The following is a 17,246-nucleotide window of genomic DNA, read 5'->3' as shown; positions in this document are numbered from 1 at the left end:
TACAGCGTTTCTGAGAGTCTGAGAAAATGACCTCTGAGAGGTGGGGGAGGTGAGTTGTACCCCTCTGGCTCAAGTTCATGAACAGAACCATGTAAATTAGGCTAAGAGAAAAGAGCCTCCTTTTAGTCCTACTTTCTCCTTATTTCACAAGAGTGGCAAGCAGGGTGTTTATTAAATTATTTTTATCATTATTTTTTAGAAACAGAGTCTTGCTTTGTTACCCAGATTGGGGTGCAGTGGTGCAATCATAGCTCACTGCAGCCTCAAACTTCTGAGCTCAAGTGATTCTCCTGCCTCAGCCTCCTGGGATTACAGGCATGCACCACCTCACCTGGCTCTAGCTTTTTTGCCCAGGCTGGTCTTGAACTCTTGACTTCAAGTGATCTTCCAGCCTCGGCCTCCCAAAGTGCTGGGATTAAGGCGCAAGCTGCTATACCTAGCCAAGCCCTTTTCCCCAACGGCCAACCTTACTTGAGTAACAGGTTTCAGGGAGGCCAAACATGCATAATTTTTGGCCTTCTTACTTGTAAGTGATAGAAATTCACAAGAGCTAGTATAAGCAAGACATTTATTATAATGATACAAGGGTGTCCCCAAGAAACCAAGGATGAAATGTCACTAGGCCTCCTTAAAAGTTTCTCTGTCAGTGCTTCTCAGCTCCTCTCTAGCGCACACAGTTGGAAACATGGTGCTGTTCCCCCACCCTAAAAGTTCTGGAGCTTTATTCTTCATGGTCTGTCACACAGAGAGTCACTTCTCTTTCTCAGGCCTGACTGCAAAACTCTCCATTATTCTTGGCCTCACTTAGGTGCTCACCCACTGTGTCCAGGGATCAGGATTACATGTATGAAGGTTGGGCGCATACGACTACACCCTTTCCTCCCCAGGAGTACATTGAAAAGATGATAAAAATACACAAAAGAAAAAAAAAATCTATTGCAACATGGAAAACTACAGTAGGTATAATTAACAAATAGACATTTTAAATAACTTCTGGAAGGTGAAAATCAAATGAGATTATAATGGAGAAAAGCACAGCTTCAAATGCACATTCTGCAAGCTAGCAGAGACAAAACCATTCTCCCCATGGAGCTCATAAGAGACTCCAGGCACAGAGAGAGCAGCACAGAGGTCAGCTGCCCACAACATTGTGCAGCTGCTGCTGAATTTTTTGCCAGGGAGATCCCACTGGAGAATGGCTTAAGCAGAGTAGATTTGCCAGTCTAGAGTCTGTAGAGTGGTTTAGGGCTAGGGAGTAGGGCAGAGTAGAGCCTAACAGAGATGGAGGGAACAGGAAGGCCACCCCACCCAACTCTTAGAGCAAATTCTTCCTTGACTTGTCAGGTTGGGGGATCTTAGGCCAGCATGGCTGTTCCCACCCCTGCACCATAAATGCAAAGCCTGATTGTCCTCAGGACACAGTCATTTTTACAGATATCAATGTATTCCTTCATATTGTGTTTACCAGCCATTTGGGAGGAAATAACAACTTAAAAAAGAAAGTCCAAGATGAACAAGTTAAATAAATGACTGAGGAGAAAACAGAGATAATGCAAGGAATAGAACAGAACTATTTAACAAAAAAGTAGTTAGGGATATCCTCAGGGACATCCAAGAGAGTGTTACAGCAATGAAAACCAGAGTACAGTGATATTCACAGGAGCAATTAGGGAAGAAGAGAGTTCCTGAATATAAAAGTATGATTGTTAAGGTGTAAAGTAACATATTGGTCATGGCTAAAGATCAACTATGAAGATATAGAAGACAGAATGGAAAATATGTGGAAAGCAAAAAATAAAAACATGACATTGGATACGGTGGCTCACCTCTGTAATTCCAGTATTTTGGGAGCCCGGGGCGGGAGGATTGCTTGAAGCCAAGAGTTTAAGCAAGCCTGGGCGACAACGCAAGACCCCCATCTCTACAAAAGATACGAAAATTAGCTAGACATAGTGGTGTGCACCTGTAGTCCCAGCTACTTGGGAGGCTGAGGCAGGAGGATCTCTTGAGCCCGGGAGTTCAAAGCTGCGGTGAGCTATGATTGATTGCACCATTGCACTCCCGCTCCTGGGACAGCATGAGATCCGGTTTCATACATACACGCACACGCGCACGCGCACACACACACACACACACACACACACACCCCAAAAAAAGAAAGAAAAGATAGATCCTGAAGACATAAAGAGTATCTAATATGAGCTCCAGAAAGAGCAAACAGAGACAATGCAGGGGAAAGAATAAAAGAAAGACATTGGTCCTCAGATGGAAAGGATCATGCAAGTTAGGATGAATGAAAAACAACTATGCCTGGACACAGCCTAGTGACATCCAGAAGCATTGAGGATAAAGATGAAACCCTATAACTTTCAAAGATGGAGAAAAACAAAACAAAACAAAACAAAATCTAAACAAGAACTAGGCTGGCTACAAAGGAATAAGAATTGGATTATGATCAGACTTATCATCGTCATTACTGGATGTTAGAAGACAGTGGAGCATGGCCTTCAAAGTTCTGCAGAGAAATAATTTTAAGCCTAGAATTGTATACCGATCAAAGTAGTAATCACATATGAGGACAAATAGTTCACACTTGCAAGGTCTCATAAAGTTTAAATCTATGATTCCTTTCTGAAACAAATAAAAAGTAAGTAAACATTATTTGAGGATGTTATACTAGATGGGTTCTCCAGGAAGCTGAAGCTCAAACAGAATTAGAGCACAACATTTTACAGGGGAGTAACATCTGTGAATGGAAAAGGGGAGGACACAGGATTGGGTAGAGGTAGTCATTAGACAATGATGCAGACCCGACAAAGTTTCTGCCAACCCTGTTGGTGGCTCCAGAGCAAAGATTTCCTTTCAGAGGAGTCTCAAGTTGGGCAGAAATGGTGGGGCCCTAGCATCACCACCTTGCTCAGTCATTGGCCAGAGGCTTAGAACCTCGGCTAGAGGAGTTAACATGTGGTGGCTACTAGTTAACCATCCTCCTTGCAGCTGGGTAGTGAGTTCTTTTTTGAAAGGAAAGAACAGCATGTCTAGCAGCATGTCTCTGTGTATGCCACGGATGTACTTCAGCAAAGCAAAGCAAGAATCCAAGAAGGAGGAGTACACAGGATTTAAGAAAAAAGGAAACCAACCCAGGAACTCAATGAAAATAAAATCTCAGGTTGACAGTGATGCAGCTGGCAAAGAAAGCCATCAGGACAAATTAAGGGGAAGAAAAAAGAGGGCTCTGGGAAGATTATTTTTCAAAAAGAAGCAGATTCTTTACAATAGTAGTGTGATTAAGGACCTGGGAGACCTTAGAGATGTGATAAAGGCACATGTCACTTTTCTCAAAAAGACAGAACAAAGATACTCAGGGATTTCTTAAAAAAAAAAAAAAAAAAGTCTTTATAAAACATGTGTGGTTCAAATATAAAGCAAACTGAAATATGGCACAATTTTGAGAAATTGATGGCATGGGTGTTGTTGGGCTGACTTCCCTCCCCACCCCAATTTATTTGTTGAAGACCTAACTCCTAGTACTTCAGAGTGTGACTGTATTTGGAGATAAGGCCTTTAAAGAGGTAATTAAGCAAAAACAAGGTCATTAGGATAAGTCCTGATCCAATACAACTGGTGTCCTTACAAGACCAGGAGAACAGAACACAGAGACAGCAGGCACATGCACGCACAGAGAGATGGCCACAAGAAGATGCAGGGAGAAGATGGCCATCTACAAGCCATGGAGTCTGAGAAGAAACCAAACCTGCCAATACCTTGAGCTTAGACTTCTAGTCTCTAGAACTGTGATAAAATAAATTTCTGTTTTTAAAAGCCATCCAGTCTGTGATATTTTGTTATGAGAGCCCTAACAAACTATATGGGGATGGTGAAGAAATTTGCTTTTGTACACTTTTGTTTAACCATATGTAAGTTATTTTTACATGTATGGGTCAGAGTGTCCCATAATTGTCATCTAATTAAAGATATTCTCTAATAAAAATTGCTTAAGAATGAAGAAACTGAGGCCCAAAGATGTGAAATGACTTATCCAAGGTAACAGAGAGGAGAAGTGGCATGTGAGATCTCAGGCCTCCTGAGTCACAGCCAGGGCTCCTTTCTGTGGCACTGCTTGGTCTCTCTGTCCTCAGACGGACACTTGGGTTGGGAGATTGGGCTGCTGGCTGCTACTCTGGGAGGAAGGAGGTTGAAAGGCAGGTTCTGATGCCAGTACAGTCAGAAAACGGACATTCTGGGAGTAGCAAAGTGTTCCATCTATTAAAGGGTATTCTCTTCTCACCTCTAAATCCAAAGGTCAAATCCCTTAAATTTGTTAACAACAATGCTCCAAGGCGGTGTGTCAAGACTCCGTGAAATGTGAAAAAAAGAAAAAAAAAAAGCCATTGTTTACTAGAAAAATTATTCTTAGACATATGTGCACTAAAGAGCTTTCAAGTTTTTCCTTTCAGTCAAGGAAACCATTCTACAGATAAGGAAGCTCTACCTGGAAAGATTAAACAATGTCTTTAGAATGACCATCCAGATTAGGGTGCAGGGCTAGACTCAGGCTTATTGACTTATCCATGGTTTTCTCTAAATATGCACCATCTCCAAGAAGGATATTTGTGAGAAACCACAGAGATGATGTTTCTAGGTCAGAAAGGGAACTATTCTGGGGAATTCCAGTGAAGATACACTTGATTCTCATTATTCATGTAATTACATTGTATAAAGTCATTTTGAACCCTGTTAGCCAAGTTACTTATCTTTTCCATGTTCTAGTCACATAGTCTAAAAAACCACAGATGATGATGGTGACAGTACTTCTCTCACAGGTTGTTGTATTAAATGAATCAATATAAAGCTCTTAGGGCAGTGTCAGATACTAAGCATTATGACTCTTGGTTATTATTCTCTTAGAAATTTTATTTCTAATTTATGAAAGAATAAATCAGCTTTCTCAAATACAAGTAAATGCACCTGTGAGACTAAGGCCAACACTTTCAAATCCTCTATTTTGGGGGATGGGATGAGAAAGGAAGAGGTAAAAGAGCTAAGAAATGCAGAATATGAGTAGGAAAGTGACTCATTTTATTTTGTTAAAACTTTACTCTTTGACTCAGAATAACAGGTATCTTTCAAGTTTTGGTAGCTAAATATTTAATTTTCTAGTATGTTGCACATTGATTAAAAAAAGTAATTTCCATGCTGAATACAATAAAAATGTTTTCGAAATGAAGGCATTTCATATAAAACTATTATGCTAATAAATTAATCAATGTAGCTGGGCGTGGTGGCTCACACCTGTAATCCCAACACTTTGGGAGGCCGAGGCGGGCAGATCACCTGAGGTCAGGAGTTTGAGATCAGCCTGGCCAACATGGTGAAACCCCGTCTCTACTAAAAATACTAAAAATACAATGTAGCCGGGCATGATGGCATGCGACTATAGTCCCAGCTACTCGGGAGACTGAGGCACAAGAATTACTTGAGCCCAGGAGGCAGAGATTGCAGTGAGACTCTGTCTCAAAAAAAAAAAAAAAAAAAAAAAAAAAATTCATGTATAGACAGTTTTTTCATTCTAGATATAGAATGTCACTTATTCTAAAAGAATTGATATGTGTGTGTGTGTGTGTGTGTGTGTTTGGGTAAAGAAAAATGCACATGTAAGTTTTTTTATTATGTTCTAATGTAAGACAGCAAAAAAATAAATGGATGACTCATTGAACTTTTTAAGAAGTCTCCCATTCCAGTAGCCCAGTGCCCAGGATAGGTGGTGAGCTGTTGACACGGACCGTTCAATGAACTCTGTGTGTCCACCGATGAGGCTCACGCTCAGCATTTCTCTTCTTGCCTTGAAGCTTCCCTGCTAAGATGCTTGTGAGTTCAGAATGACTGCCAGTGCTTCTGGATAGCCCTTCTGTTGACCCCCACAATATACTTCAGCAGCTCCTCCTCTAATGAAGAGTGGATTCTTGTATCTCTGTAGCTGAAGGAGCATTCTGCAGAATTCATTCCCTCATTCATAGGCATTCAAGTGCTTGCATTTGTCACACATCATTGTAACCAGAAACTAGCCCTTTGTGAGGAACATTGGCCAGAACCCCTCTAGCAATTTGATTCTACCATCTAATTCTGATTCTGATCCATGTCCTGTTCTCATCTTAACCACTCTTGGACCAGCTTCCTGGGGGAACTAGGAGTGGAAGCAAAAAATTCCATGTGAGAAAGGAAAACGAGGTTTGAGCAAGAAAGAGAAGGTGAGCTTTGTAATTTGTAAGTTGCTTTTCAAAATAGACCTGACCATTTTGCTTAAAAAGACCACAGGAAGGAAATGGAATGGCTCAAATTATCCGCAGATTGGGCTATTTATCCTATTGTTTCCTCCAAACAGAAAATAGCATTTGTTTGTTGAGTACAGCTTTCCAAGCACTTGCTGGTTACTGGAGCTGTTAATACTGGGTGTCTCTATGGGTCTTGTTGGGTGAGACAGTTTATATGCAGCGAGTCACAGTACATTTGTCTGTGTGTGTCAACATATACAAATTCATTTAAAACCATCTTACATTTGTTGAACATTTGACTTTTCAGATTTCTTTCACTTTAGCCATTTTATCTGGTCATCCAGCAACTTGGAAGGTGGTCAGGGCAGATATGAAAACAGAGCCATAGAGAGATTAGCCATGTTATTTTCATCTCAGTTGGTCACAAGGCTAGTTAATGAAAGCTTAGATTAGAACCAGGTTTCTTAACTTTCAAACCAAGGCTCTGTCTACTTGATTACATAGAAAAAAAAATTCAGTAACTAAAGAGTTAGAGCAGAATTTTAATGACGTCAGAACTGTCAGAGCTATAACACTAATTCTCACTTACAATATTTATTTAGCAGCAATTGACTATAATTTTGTGGGGAGGGGGATAAGAAACAAGAAAAAAGATGAAGGCATTTTATACAATATTATAGAAAAACATAACAAGATCTTGAAAATGCAATATTATGTAAAGAAGTAAGAAAGACCTAGAAAAACAAACACTTTTTCTGCCGTAGTATTTTAGAAACAGCACATGGTTTCTACCACATAATAAATGTAAGAATCAAACAAGCAGATGCAGAGATGACCTCTGGGCTTAAATTGTGTAACATGTACAGAGCCGAGCAATTTCTGTCAAGGCAAGTAATTTTAACAAAAATGAGGTGATATGCGTTTTGGTGTAAATTTAGGCTCTAGAGTTTAGAGTTCTATCCCTTCATGTGTTTTTTTTTGTTTGTTTGTTTTGTTTTGTTTTGTTTTTCCTTAGTTTGGCTAATCTGAGCCAGTTATACAAAAATTATTTTACTAGAAAATGATCAACATGCTGATGGGGCTGGTTCAGTCTCAGAATGATTTTCTGGTTCACTTACAACATATAACCAGGTTGAAGTTTTGTTTTGTTTTGTTTTTAAGCCGATCTAAAAGTACACACAAAACCTGTTTCTTCCTGGTTTTACTTGCCAGTTTTCAGTAAATGCCAATTTTTAATGTTCCAAAAATATACCTTAAAAATGTGATTTTTAAGAAATCTAATCATCCTTTTCTGGCTCTTGAAACATTTCTATAACTTTATTGAATATTGACATGGAAGAGGCTCCACACCCAAAAACTCTTTATGGGTTCTCATATATTTTGATGATGATGTTTGTGGTAGATATGAATATTGTGCTACATGGAAGAAAAGTGACTTCTGTTCTGGAATATTACTTTGGTCAGTTAGGAATCAGATCTGCCTCACATAAAGGGCAGGTTCATAAAGGCTGTACAATTCCACTGTCCTACATCAGGCAAGGAGCATAAAATAACTCTTCAGGCCTTTATTCACCCAAATTGAATGTGTTTCATAAGAAATTCTACTCAGAGAGAAAGTCTGCAAACTGAGAAAATTATATAGCAATCATGTTTTCCTAACCCAAAAATAAAATACCAAGATGGAAAAGTTCACAGCACTTTATGCCCCACACGCTCCCCTACTACCATCTGGAAACAAGACTGAACTGAGAGGAGGGACTGTGGACTCTCAGAGGGCTCAATATCAAGAGTCTGTGCAATAACTTCGAGATCCTTCTTTGATTAGCTGTGTTTTCTCATTTGCATTTGTAGGCTGGAGAAAAACTGGAAAGTCCACATCTAAAAATAAACAAAGCAAAGCAATAAACACTTTCATCATGTTACAGTTCTTTTAATGAAGCAAGTGATAGGTATTTTTGTTGAAATCATGACTGGCAAATCAACTCAATTCATAAGATATCAATATATCTACCATTTTAAGGACTTCAAAAAGGAGGAGGCACTGTCTTTACTCTTTATTCAAGTTTTGTCAGTTATGGAATTATAAAACCAAAGCACCAAACCCAGCTGTCACTTGCTGAACCTGGTGAACTTGAACTTTAGTTTTCACCATCTTGTGGGGATACAGATAGAACCATCACATATAGTGGTGAAGATTGGAAACTGAACATTATCAAAGGGCACCTTTCATATAGACTACAATGTATATCTACAGGGAAGGTATAGTTTATATGAAAGATGCAGCCTGGCATTAAGTAGTGTACAATTGGATGACTGGCCCTTCTTGGGACAGCAGTCAAAACTGGGAGTTTGCTTAGAGGGAGAGTCTAATAGAAATCTCCTCAGATAAAGCTAGTGCCCAAAATGGTTATGCTGTCTCTAAAATCACTAAATCTACTCCTAAATCTACAGAGAGATTTGTTAGCCTTTAATTTGGGTGCTAAGTTGAGAGAGCTGCCCTAAAAATGTTTAATGGCAAGCCAATGAATACACAAGTTGGCCGACCAAGTTTTCAAAACCTCTGTGTTCTAAGAAACCTCAAGATGATAATTTAGTTTAAAGAGGTCCAGTGCAAGATGTGCTCTCAGGCACTTAGCAAAAGTGAATGACCTCACCTCCAACCTAGGCCTCAAAATATCATCAGAAAATTGCAAGAAACATGAGCTCATAGTAAAAACAATTAGAGGTAGAGATATAGATGTGTGTGTGTGTGAGACAAAGAGGGAGAGAGAGAATGAGAGAGGGAGAGACAGAGAGAGAGACAGAGAGAGAGTGATTACATATAGAAACAATGCATACTAAGATCCAGTATAAACAGCAGAAGGCCAAATCAGACCCAGAAAGACTTCAAGAACTGCATTTATCAGATACAGAATACAAAATAATTACATTTTAGAAGTAATTAAATTAAATAAAATAATAGATCTTAAAATTTAAAAGAGAATTTCTGGAGATTAAAACATGGAAAAAACCTTCATGAATTGGCTTAACAGCTAAATAAAGAATTAGTGAAGTAGAAAACAGATTGGAAGAGATTATCTAAAATTTAACAGAGACAAAGAGAAAATATAAAAGAGGTTAAAGGACATGATGGAAAGAATTGTAAGGTCTAACATATCTAACATAACTTTCAGAAAGAAATAAAAAAAAGGAGACACAATATTTGAAGATTTGATGGCTGAGACTATTCTAGAATTGATGAAATACACCAATCCATAGAACCAGCCAGGATAAATTAAAGAGCACAGTGGTTCACTGTTGTAATTCCAGCACTTTTGGAGGCTGAAGCAGTCAGATCATGAGGTCAGGAGATGACCTTCCTGGCTAACATGGTGAAACTCCATCTGTACTAAAAATCCAAAAATTAGCTGGGTGTGGTGGCGCACACCTGTAGTCCCAGCTACTCAGGAGGCTGAGGCAAGGAGAATCACTTGAACTTGGGAGGCAGAGGTTGCAGTGAGCTGAGATTGTGCCGCTGCACTCCAGCCTGGTGACAGAGTGATACTCTGTCTAAAAAAAAAAAAGAGAGAGAGAGAAACCCATCTTTAAAACATCTTAGTCACATTGAAGAACAAAAGACAAGGATTTTGGGCCGGGTGCGGTGCCTCACGCCTGCATTCCCAGCACTTGGGGAGGCCAACGCAGGCAGATTACCTAAGGTCAGGACTTTGAAACCAGCCTGGCTAATGTAGTGAAACCCTATCTCTAAAAAAATAAAAAAAAAAAAAAAAAATTAGCCAGGCATGACAGCAGGCGCCTGTAATCCCAGCCACTCGGGAGGCTGATGCAGGAGAATCACTTGAACCTGGGAGGCAGTGGTTGCAGTGAGTCAAGATTGTGCCACTGCACTCTAGCTTAGGCAACAAGAGCGAAACTCCGTCTGAAAAAAAAAAGACAAGGATTTTAAAAGCAATCTTACTTGTCAATAGCAAATATGGAAGATAAAACTGTGGAGCTAAAAAAACTATGAAACTATGTCTCCAATATACTGAAAGAAGACATCAATCTATATTTATTGACAAACTCTCTTAATAAGTTACATTTCTTTTTTAAAAGAGCATGATAAAGATATTTTCAGACAGTAAAAAACAAATTTTTCTAACTGCAGACTCAATTTAAAAGATATAATTCAGGCAGAAACAGTTATCAGATTAAATAATTGAGGTGTGAAAAAAATTTTAAAAAACGGTAAATATGTCGGTAAAACCAAATAATTATTGAATATAAAACAGTAATAAAAATGTATGAGGCTTAAAATTGAGAAAAATCTAAAATATGAAAGTAATGTATAAGTCAGAAAGAGGTTGATCAGGGTTAAAGTGTTACAAAATTCTCGTATTGTTCAAGAGGAGGGTAAAGATAAGAATTGGCTTTAAATTTTGACAAATTAAGTATGTTTGATAAATTTTCAGGGTAATTCCAAAAGAACAGAAAAGAGAATATAATTTCCAAATCAGAGGACAGAAGGAAATTAAATAAGAAAAGACACTCTGACAATTTAAAAGAAAAAAAAAAAAAGAAATAGAAAAACATGTCAACTTAAAGTGATAAATAAAATGATAAAAAATTACCAAAAATTAGGTATATGTATATATCTTATTTTGTATCCAGCAGTGTTCTTAGCACTTTATGTATATTAATTCACTCAAAGTTATAATGATGCTATGAGGTAGGGTTGTTATTATAACCATTTTACAAATGAGAAAACGGGGGCACAGACTGTGTAACTAGGCCAACTTTACATGGGTAGGAAGTAATAGAGCTGATATTCAAATCAAGGCAGTGTTTCTCAGAGGTCTGTTCCCTTCAAGACTATTTCTATATTGTCTCTCACAAAAAGTAGGGTAATAGAAAAAGATCAAAGTACATTATATTGATGGTAATAAATACCAATGGATATAATACTCTATTTAAAAGAAAAATAGTGTCAGACCGAATTTTAAAAACCCAAGCTGCATTAAAAAATAAGGATAAAAGTAGAGAGTAAAATGATGAAAGCATATTTACCACACAAACACTGATGGGAAGAAAGCTAATGTAAGTATATTTTAACAGACAAAATAAAATATAAGGCAAAAGCATTTCTGGAGCTAGAAGTAACTCCATAATAATAAAATGTTTAGTTCACCAAGTAGCTGTAAATATTCTAAACTTATATACACTAATAACATAACCTCAAAATCAAAATCATAAATCAAAAATCAAGAGAACTTTATAGAGGAACAGAAGACTTCATCATCACAGTGGAAAATTTGACTGCTTTCAGCACCTAACTCATGAAATCAAGGAAGGAAATCTTATATAGAATTTGAAAAGGACTATGTCGTGGACTGAATTGTGTCTCCCCCAAAATTCGTATGTTGAAGTCCTAATTCCTAGTACCTTACAATGTGATCATATTTGGAGATAGGGTCTTTAAAGAGGTAATTAAATTAGAAGGAGGTCACTAGAGTGGGCCCTAATCCAATAGGACTGGTGTCCTTATAAGAAGAGATTTGGACACCGAGGAAACACCATGTGAAATCACAGGGAGATGAACAGCTACCAAACAAGAAGAGGGGTCTCAGAAGAAACCAACCCTGCTACCTTGATCTCTGACTTCTGACCTCCAGAACTTTGAGAGAATAAATTTCTGTTGTTTAAAGCCCCAGTCTGTAGTAGTTTGTTATGGCTGCCTTAGCAAACTAATATATACAATAAATTAGCTTTATGCAATAGACATATATGGAACAATGAACCTAACAAATGCAGAATGTGTTGTTTTGAAGCAATGTGGAACATTTATAAAAATTGGCTAAGTTCCAGGCTGTACAGCAAATCCTAAGACATTTCAAAGCACTGGTATCATAGTGTTGACATTTTCTGATCACAGAGCAGTCAAGTTAGATACAAACAACAAGTAACCTCGAAATCCCAAGATTGAAAATTAAGATATACATAGGCCTAGCTTACAGATTAAAGAAAAAAAATCATAATAGAAATCAGAAAATATTTAGAACTCAGATGATGAGAATATAAGAACGTCTGTGTGTGTGTGTGTATGTGTGTGTGAGTGTGTGTGTGTGTGTGTGTGTGAGAAACTGAAGTATAACTTATAGGAAAATTTAAAATTTATAGTCTGAAATTTTTAATGTAAGAACAGAGGAAGGGCCAAAAATTAAGAAGCATAAAAGGAAGTTAGAAAATGAACAAAATAAACTGAGAAATAAGGAAGAAAGAAATTAAGTAGAACCAATCAACAAAACCAAAAGTTGTTTATTTGAGAAGACTGATAAGATTGTAAGACATCTGGTGAGAATGGTTAAAAAAAAAAACAGAGAGAAAGCAGAAATGACCAATGTAAAGAATAAAAAATAGAATAATCATGCAGATACTATAGATGTGTAAAGGATAAGAGGAAATCTTGAAGAAACCATTTTTTCTTTTTGTAAATAAAAAAGAAGGGAAATCTAACTGGTCTATAAACATTAAATAAATTAAATCAATAGTTTAAAATTTGCACAGTTACACGCTAGCCCAGAAAGGTCTTCAAAATCCTGTAGAAAGAATCCTAGTATTACACAAACTCTCCAAGAGAAGTAAAAAACAAAGGAATACTTTGCAATTTATTTCATGAGGCATAATCTCGATGCAAAATACAGTAGGGAAAGTTTGAGGAAGGGAAATTATAGATCACTCTCACTCATTAACATTGTCACAAACATCTCAAACAAAATATTGACTGCTCATTTCATCAAATAATAAAATAGTTAATACATGAAGACTACACTGAGTTTAATTATCTAAGGAGTAGAAGGTTGCTTTAATATTGGAAAACCAATTCATATAATTCATCACATTAACAGATCAAAGGAGAAAAATCAGGACCATCTCAGTTGATGAAGAAAAAATATTTGATAAAATTTTAATCCACAATCAAATATGAAGTTCTAACAAAATATGAATAGAAGACAATTTTCTTAACCCGATCAAAAACCTATAGCAAACTTACTAATTATGATGCAACCCTGAAAGTACCTTCTCTTCAACATTTTACTAGTAGTCTTGGCAAACACAGAAAGGCAAGAGAAAAAACTGGGTTCACATACTTGGTATGGTTTAAAAAATAAAGAAAAAATGATAAGAGATGGAAACGAAGAATCAAAACTGTCAGTACTCACAGATGAGACAAACAGTTATGTAGAAAGCCTAAAGAATCTACAGGTAAATAATTAAAATTAGCAAGAGAGTTTAGCTAGTTTCTTGGATTCAAAAATCAATGTTTTTAAAAGTACATTTCTATATGCCAAAAAGCAAGTAGAAAAATACATATATAATTGATTGATAGTAAGAAAAATGGTAAAGTATTCAAAAATAAATATAACTAAAGATATGGAAAATACATCCTTAGTGAAAGCCAATAAATGGTGAAATATACCATGTCACTTATTAAAAGACTCAAATTCTTAAAGGTGTCAATTGTACCTGTGGATCTGTAGATTCACTGTAATTCTAACCAAGATCCTAAAAAGTTTTGCTTAGGGAATTCTTGTTAAAGAACTTGACAAAAACCTGATTTTGAGATTTATATAAGAAAGCAAAATACTAAGGATATGTGACTCTCCTGAAGTACAAAGGAGAAGGACTTGCTTAAACAGATATTAGGGATTATTATAAGTGGGCTTGGTATTGCATAAAATAAACAAAATCACCAATGGACTAGAACAGAAAGCCCAGAAACTGCTCCATATATCTATTGAAACTTAATGTTTATCAAAACCAAAATTAGAAATCAGTGTGCTGAAACAATTTGTTTTCTATCTGGAAAAAAAATGAAATTGGAGTCCCACATCATACCACATGTAAAAAATCAATTCCAGGTGATTAAACTCGTATATGTGAAAAGGCAAAACTATAAAACTTTGAAAATCTATATCAGAGAATATCTTTATATGTTTGAGTTAGTACAGGAATTCTTAATCAAAACACAAAAATCACTAAACATAAAGGCAAAGATTTTTCACTTTTCAACATTAAAATCAATAACTTTGATTCATCAAAAGATGCCATAAAGAGTAAAACACCAAGTCACAAACTGGGAGAATATGTTCTAAATAAACATAATCAATGAAGAATCAATATCCAGAATATTTTAAAAATCAGTAAGGAAAAGGCAGATGATACAATCTTAAAACCTGCAAAAGATCTGAATGGGCATTTCATAGAAGGGGAAACCCCAATGAACAATGAACATATGAAAAGATGTCAACTTTAATCAAGGAGATAAAAACTAGAACCACAATGGCACACCGTTTCCCACCTATAAGATTGTCACACATTTACCATCTGGGGATGTCAAATGTAGGCAAGGGTGTAGGGCAACAGGAACTCTCGTTAACTGTTAGTGGGAATGTAAATTAGTGCAATGATTTTGCAGGACTGCTCAGTGTTACCTAATGAGTTATATAAGTGTGTATCCTTTGACTGAAAAATTACATCCTCTGTATACATATACCGAGAAAAACTCTAGCATTCATGCACCAGAAAATACATGCAAGAACATTCATAACAGCACCGTTTGTAATGTCAAAAAGTGGATGGTACTCAAATGTCCATTAGCAGTAGAATGGATAAGTAAATTATGGGATGGCCACCCAAAATATTATACAACAGTGAAAATACATGAATGACAGCCATAATGTGAATGAATCTCAGAAGGACAACGCTGAATGGAGCATACATAGACATAAAATGGGAATAACAGACACTGTGGGCTGCTAGAGTGGGGAGGGGAGAAGGGGGCATGTGTTAAAAAACTAACTATTGGGTACTATGCTCACTACCTGGGTGATGGGATCTGTACCCCACACTTCAGCGTCACACAATATACCATGTAACAACCCTGCACATGTACCCCCGAATCTAAAATAAAAGTTGAAACTATTTTTTAAAAAAAGAAATATTACACAGTAAAAATAAAGAAAGTTGAAGAAAGATAATTATTGCATGTAAATCTATTCACTTGAAGTTCAAAAATAGGGAAAACCAAGCAGTATGCCATTAGGATTATAAATAAAGTTGTAATACTAAAAAGAATAGTAAGAACTGGTCACACATGATTTAAGATCATTACGTCTGAAGAGCAAACAAGGAGCTCTAAAGGTGATGGTAACATTCTTTTTCTGAGGTAGAAACCCAGGTCATATTTATTTGTATCTATTTAATATTTGAGAAAAACAATAACAGATAAAGGAGTTAGGTAAATTATCCCCAGAACCTCAACCAGTAACTAGGGAGCTGAGGCCTGAGCCAGGATTGTCTGACTCCACAGCCCTCCGTCTTAGTCCCTGGGGTGGACTGCCCTCAAGTTAGCTGGCGTAAAAGGTTAGCTGGCGTAAAAGGCTGAGTCACCTTTTTGCTGTCCCTTTTCGGGAATTTTAATGCCTTCCTTAGGCCTGTGATATCCTCCACTCGCTGTGCTGCATGAATTTGCAGAGAACAAAGGATTCTCCTTTTCTGAAGGAAGGGTGTTCAGTTTCTTTCTCTAGTCAAATCTTGGCCTACCCTCTCCCATACTATATATTTTTAAGATTGAAATGAGATTCACATAACTTAAAACCAACCACTTTAAAATGAACACTTCAGTGGCATTGAGTACAAATACAGCTAATGTATGACTCACACTTTGTCTAATTGCAAAACATTTTTATCTCCCCAAAAGGAAACCCAGTCCCCATTAAACAGTTGCTCCCTATTTGTCCCGCGCCACAGGCCCTGGCAACCACCAATCTACTTTCTACCTCTTTGGATTTACCTATTCTGAATATTTAATATAAATTGAATCGTACAATGTTTGTCCTTTTGTGTTTGACTTCTTCCGTCTAGCATGATCTTCCCAGGTTCATCCACATTGTAGCATCCACATGTATCACTACCTCATTGCTTTTTATGGCGGAATAATATTTTACCTCCCCTCTATATTTTTGCATTTTTCTCCATGGAGTCTCTCAAGTCCTTTTCCCCCTTCCCTAGGTAATCCTACCACTCTTGCACTTCTCTAGCAAACTGTTGGGGATTCCAGCTACTTCCACTTATCACGTTTCATTTTGATGGTTTGAACCTTTGTGTAAGCATATCTCAGTCTGGGTTTCTTTGCAAAAATAGTCATTGCAAACTATTGCTTCATTCGATTACCTGATAAAACTATTCAATAGAACAGCCCAATATGACTCTACCTGCCTTGCCTGGCATGCAAAGCACTATTCACCATCTTATCCATAAGAATATGGGGAGAGGCTGTGATAGTTCTTTGCTTGTACTAAGATTGGTCCCTTCTACAGTGCACCATCCCCAGAGTCCCCTACCCCTCAACTCCTCCTCCTTCTTAAAGTCTTCTGCTTTAAATGTCACTTCCTGGGAAAGTGTCCTCAACCTGCATGCAGGTGAGGCCCCAAGTGCTGACTTTCACAGCCCCTGTACTTCTTCTTTGGCAGGCTTATGTACCTGTAAATTAACTAGTTCTTTGTGTGATTACTTATTTAATATTTGTCTCCCCATCTCCCTTGCTAGTTTGTAAGGTCCAAAGTACCAGGAACTATGTCTTTACTTTCTCTAGGCCCTGGTATAGCATCAGGCAAATGCTAAGTGATCAGTAAATGTTTGCTGTCCGAAGACTATCTCAATAAACCTGACCAGTAAGTTTGCTCACTGAACCTTAATGGCCAAAAATCAAAGAAATCTTGGGTTCACTTTGAGCTGCTTTTTGGGGGAGCATTCAGAGCTGACAAACCTGTCCTACTGCTCTGGCCTAAGACCTTGATGGTACTTTCTTGCTGTTTCCGTATAAAGAAGAAGCACAGCACTCTTGACTTGCAAGCATTGTTTTCCATGCATTATTTCTAGAAATTGATTCCTTTTGATTGAAGGAAAGGGGTAGGAAGAAGCATGATATGTGGG

The sequence above is a fragment of the Mandrillus leucophaeus genome, unplaced genomic scaffold, assembly GCF_000951045.1.
Source record: "Mandrillus leucophaeus isolate KB7577 unplaced genomic scaffold, Mleu.le_1.0 Scaffold167, whole genome shotgun sequence".
Lineage (NCBI taxonomy): Eukaryota > Metazoa > Chordata > Mammalia > Primates > Cercopithecidae > Mandrillus > Mandrillus leucophaeus.
The sequence above is the reverse complement of the archived record's forward strand: the minus strand, read 5'-3'. Positions refer to the sequence as shown.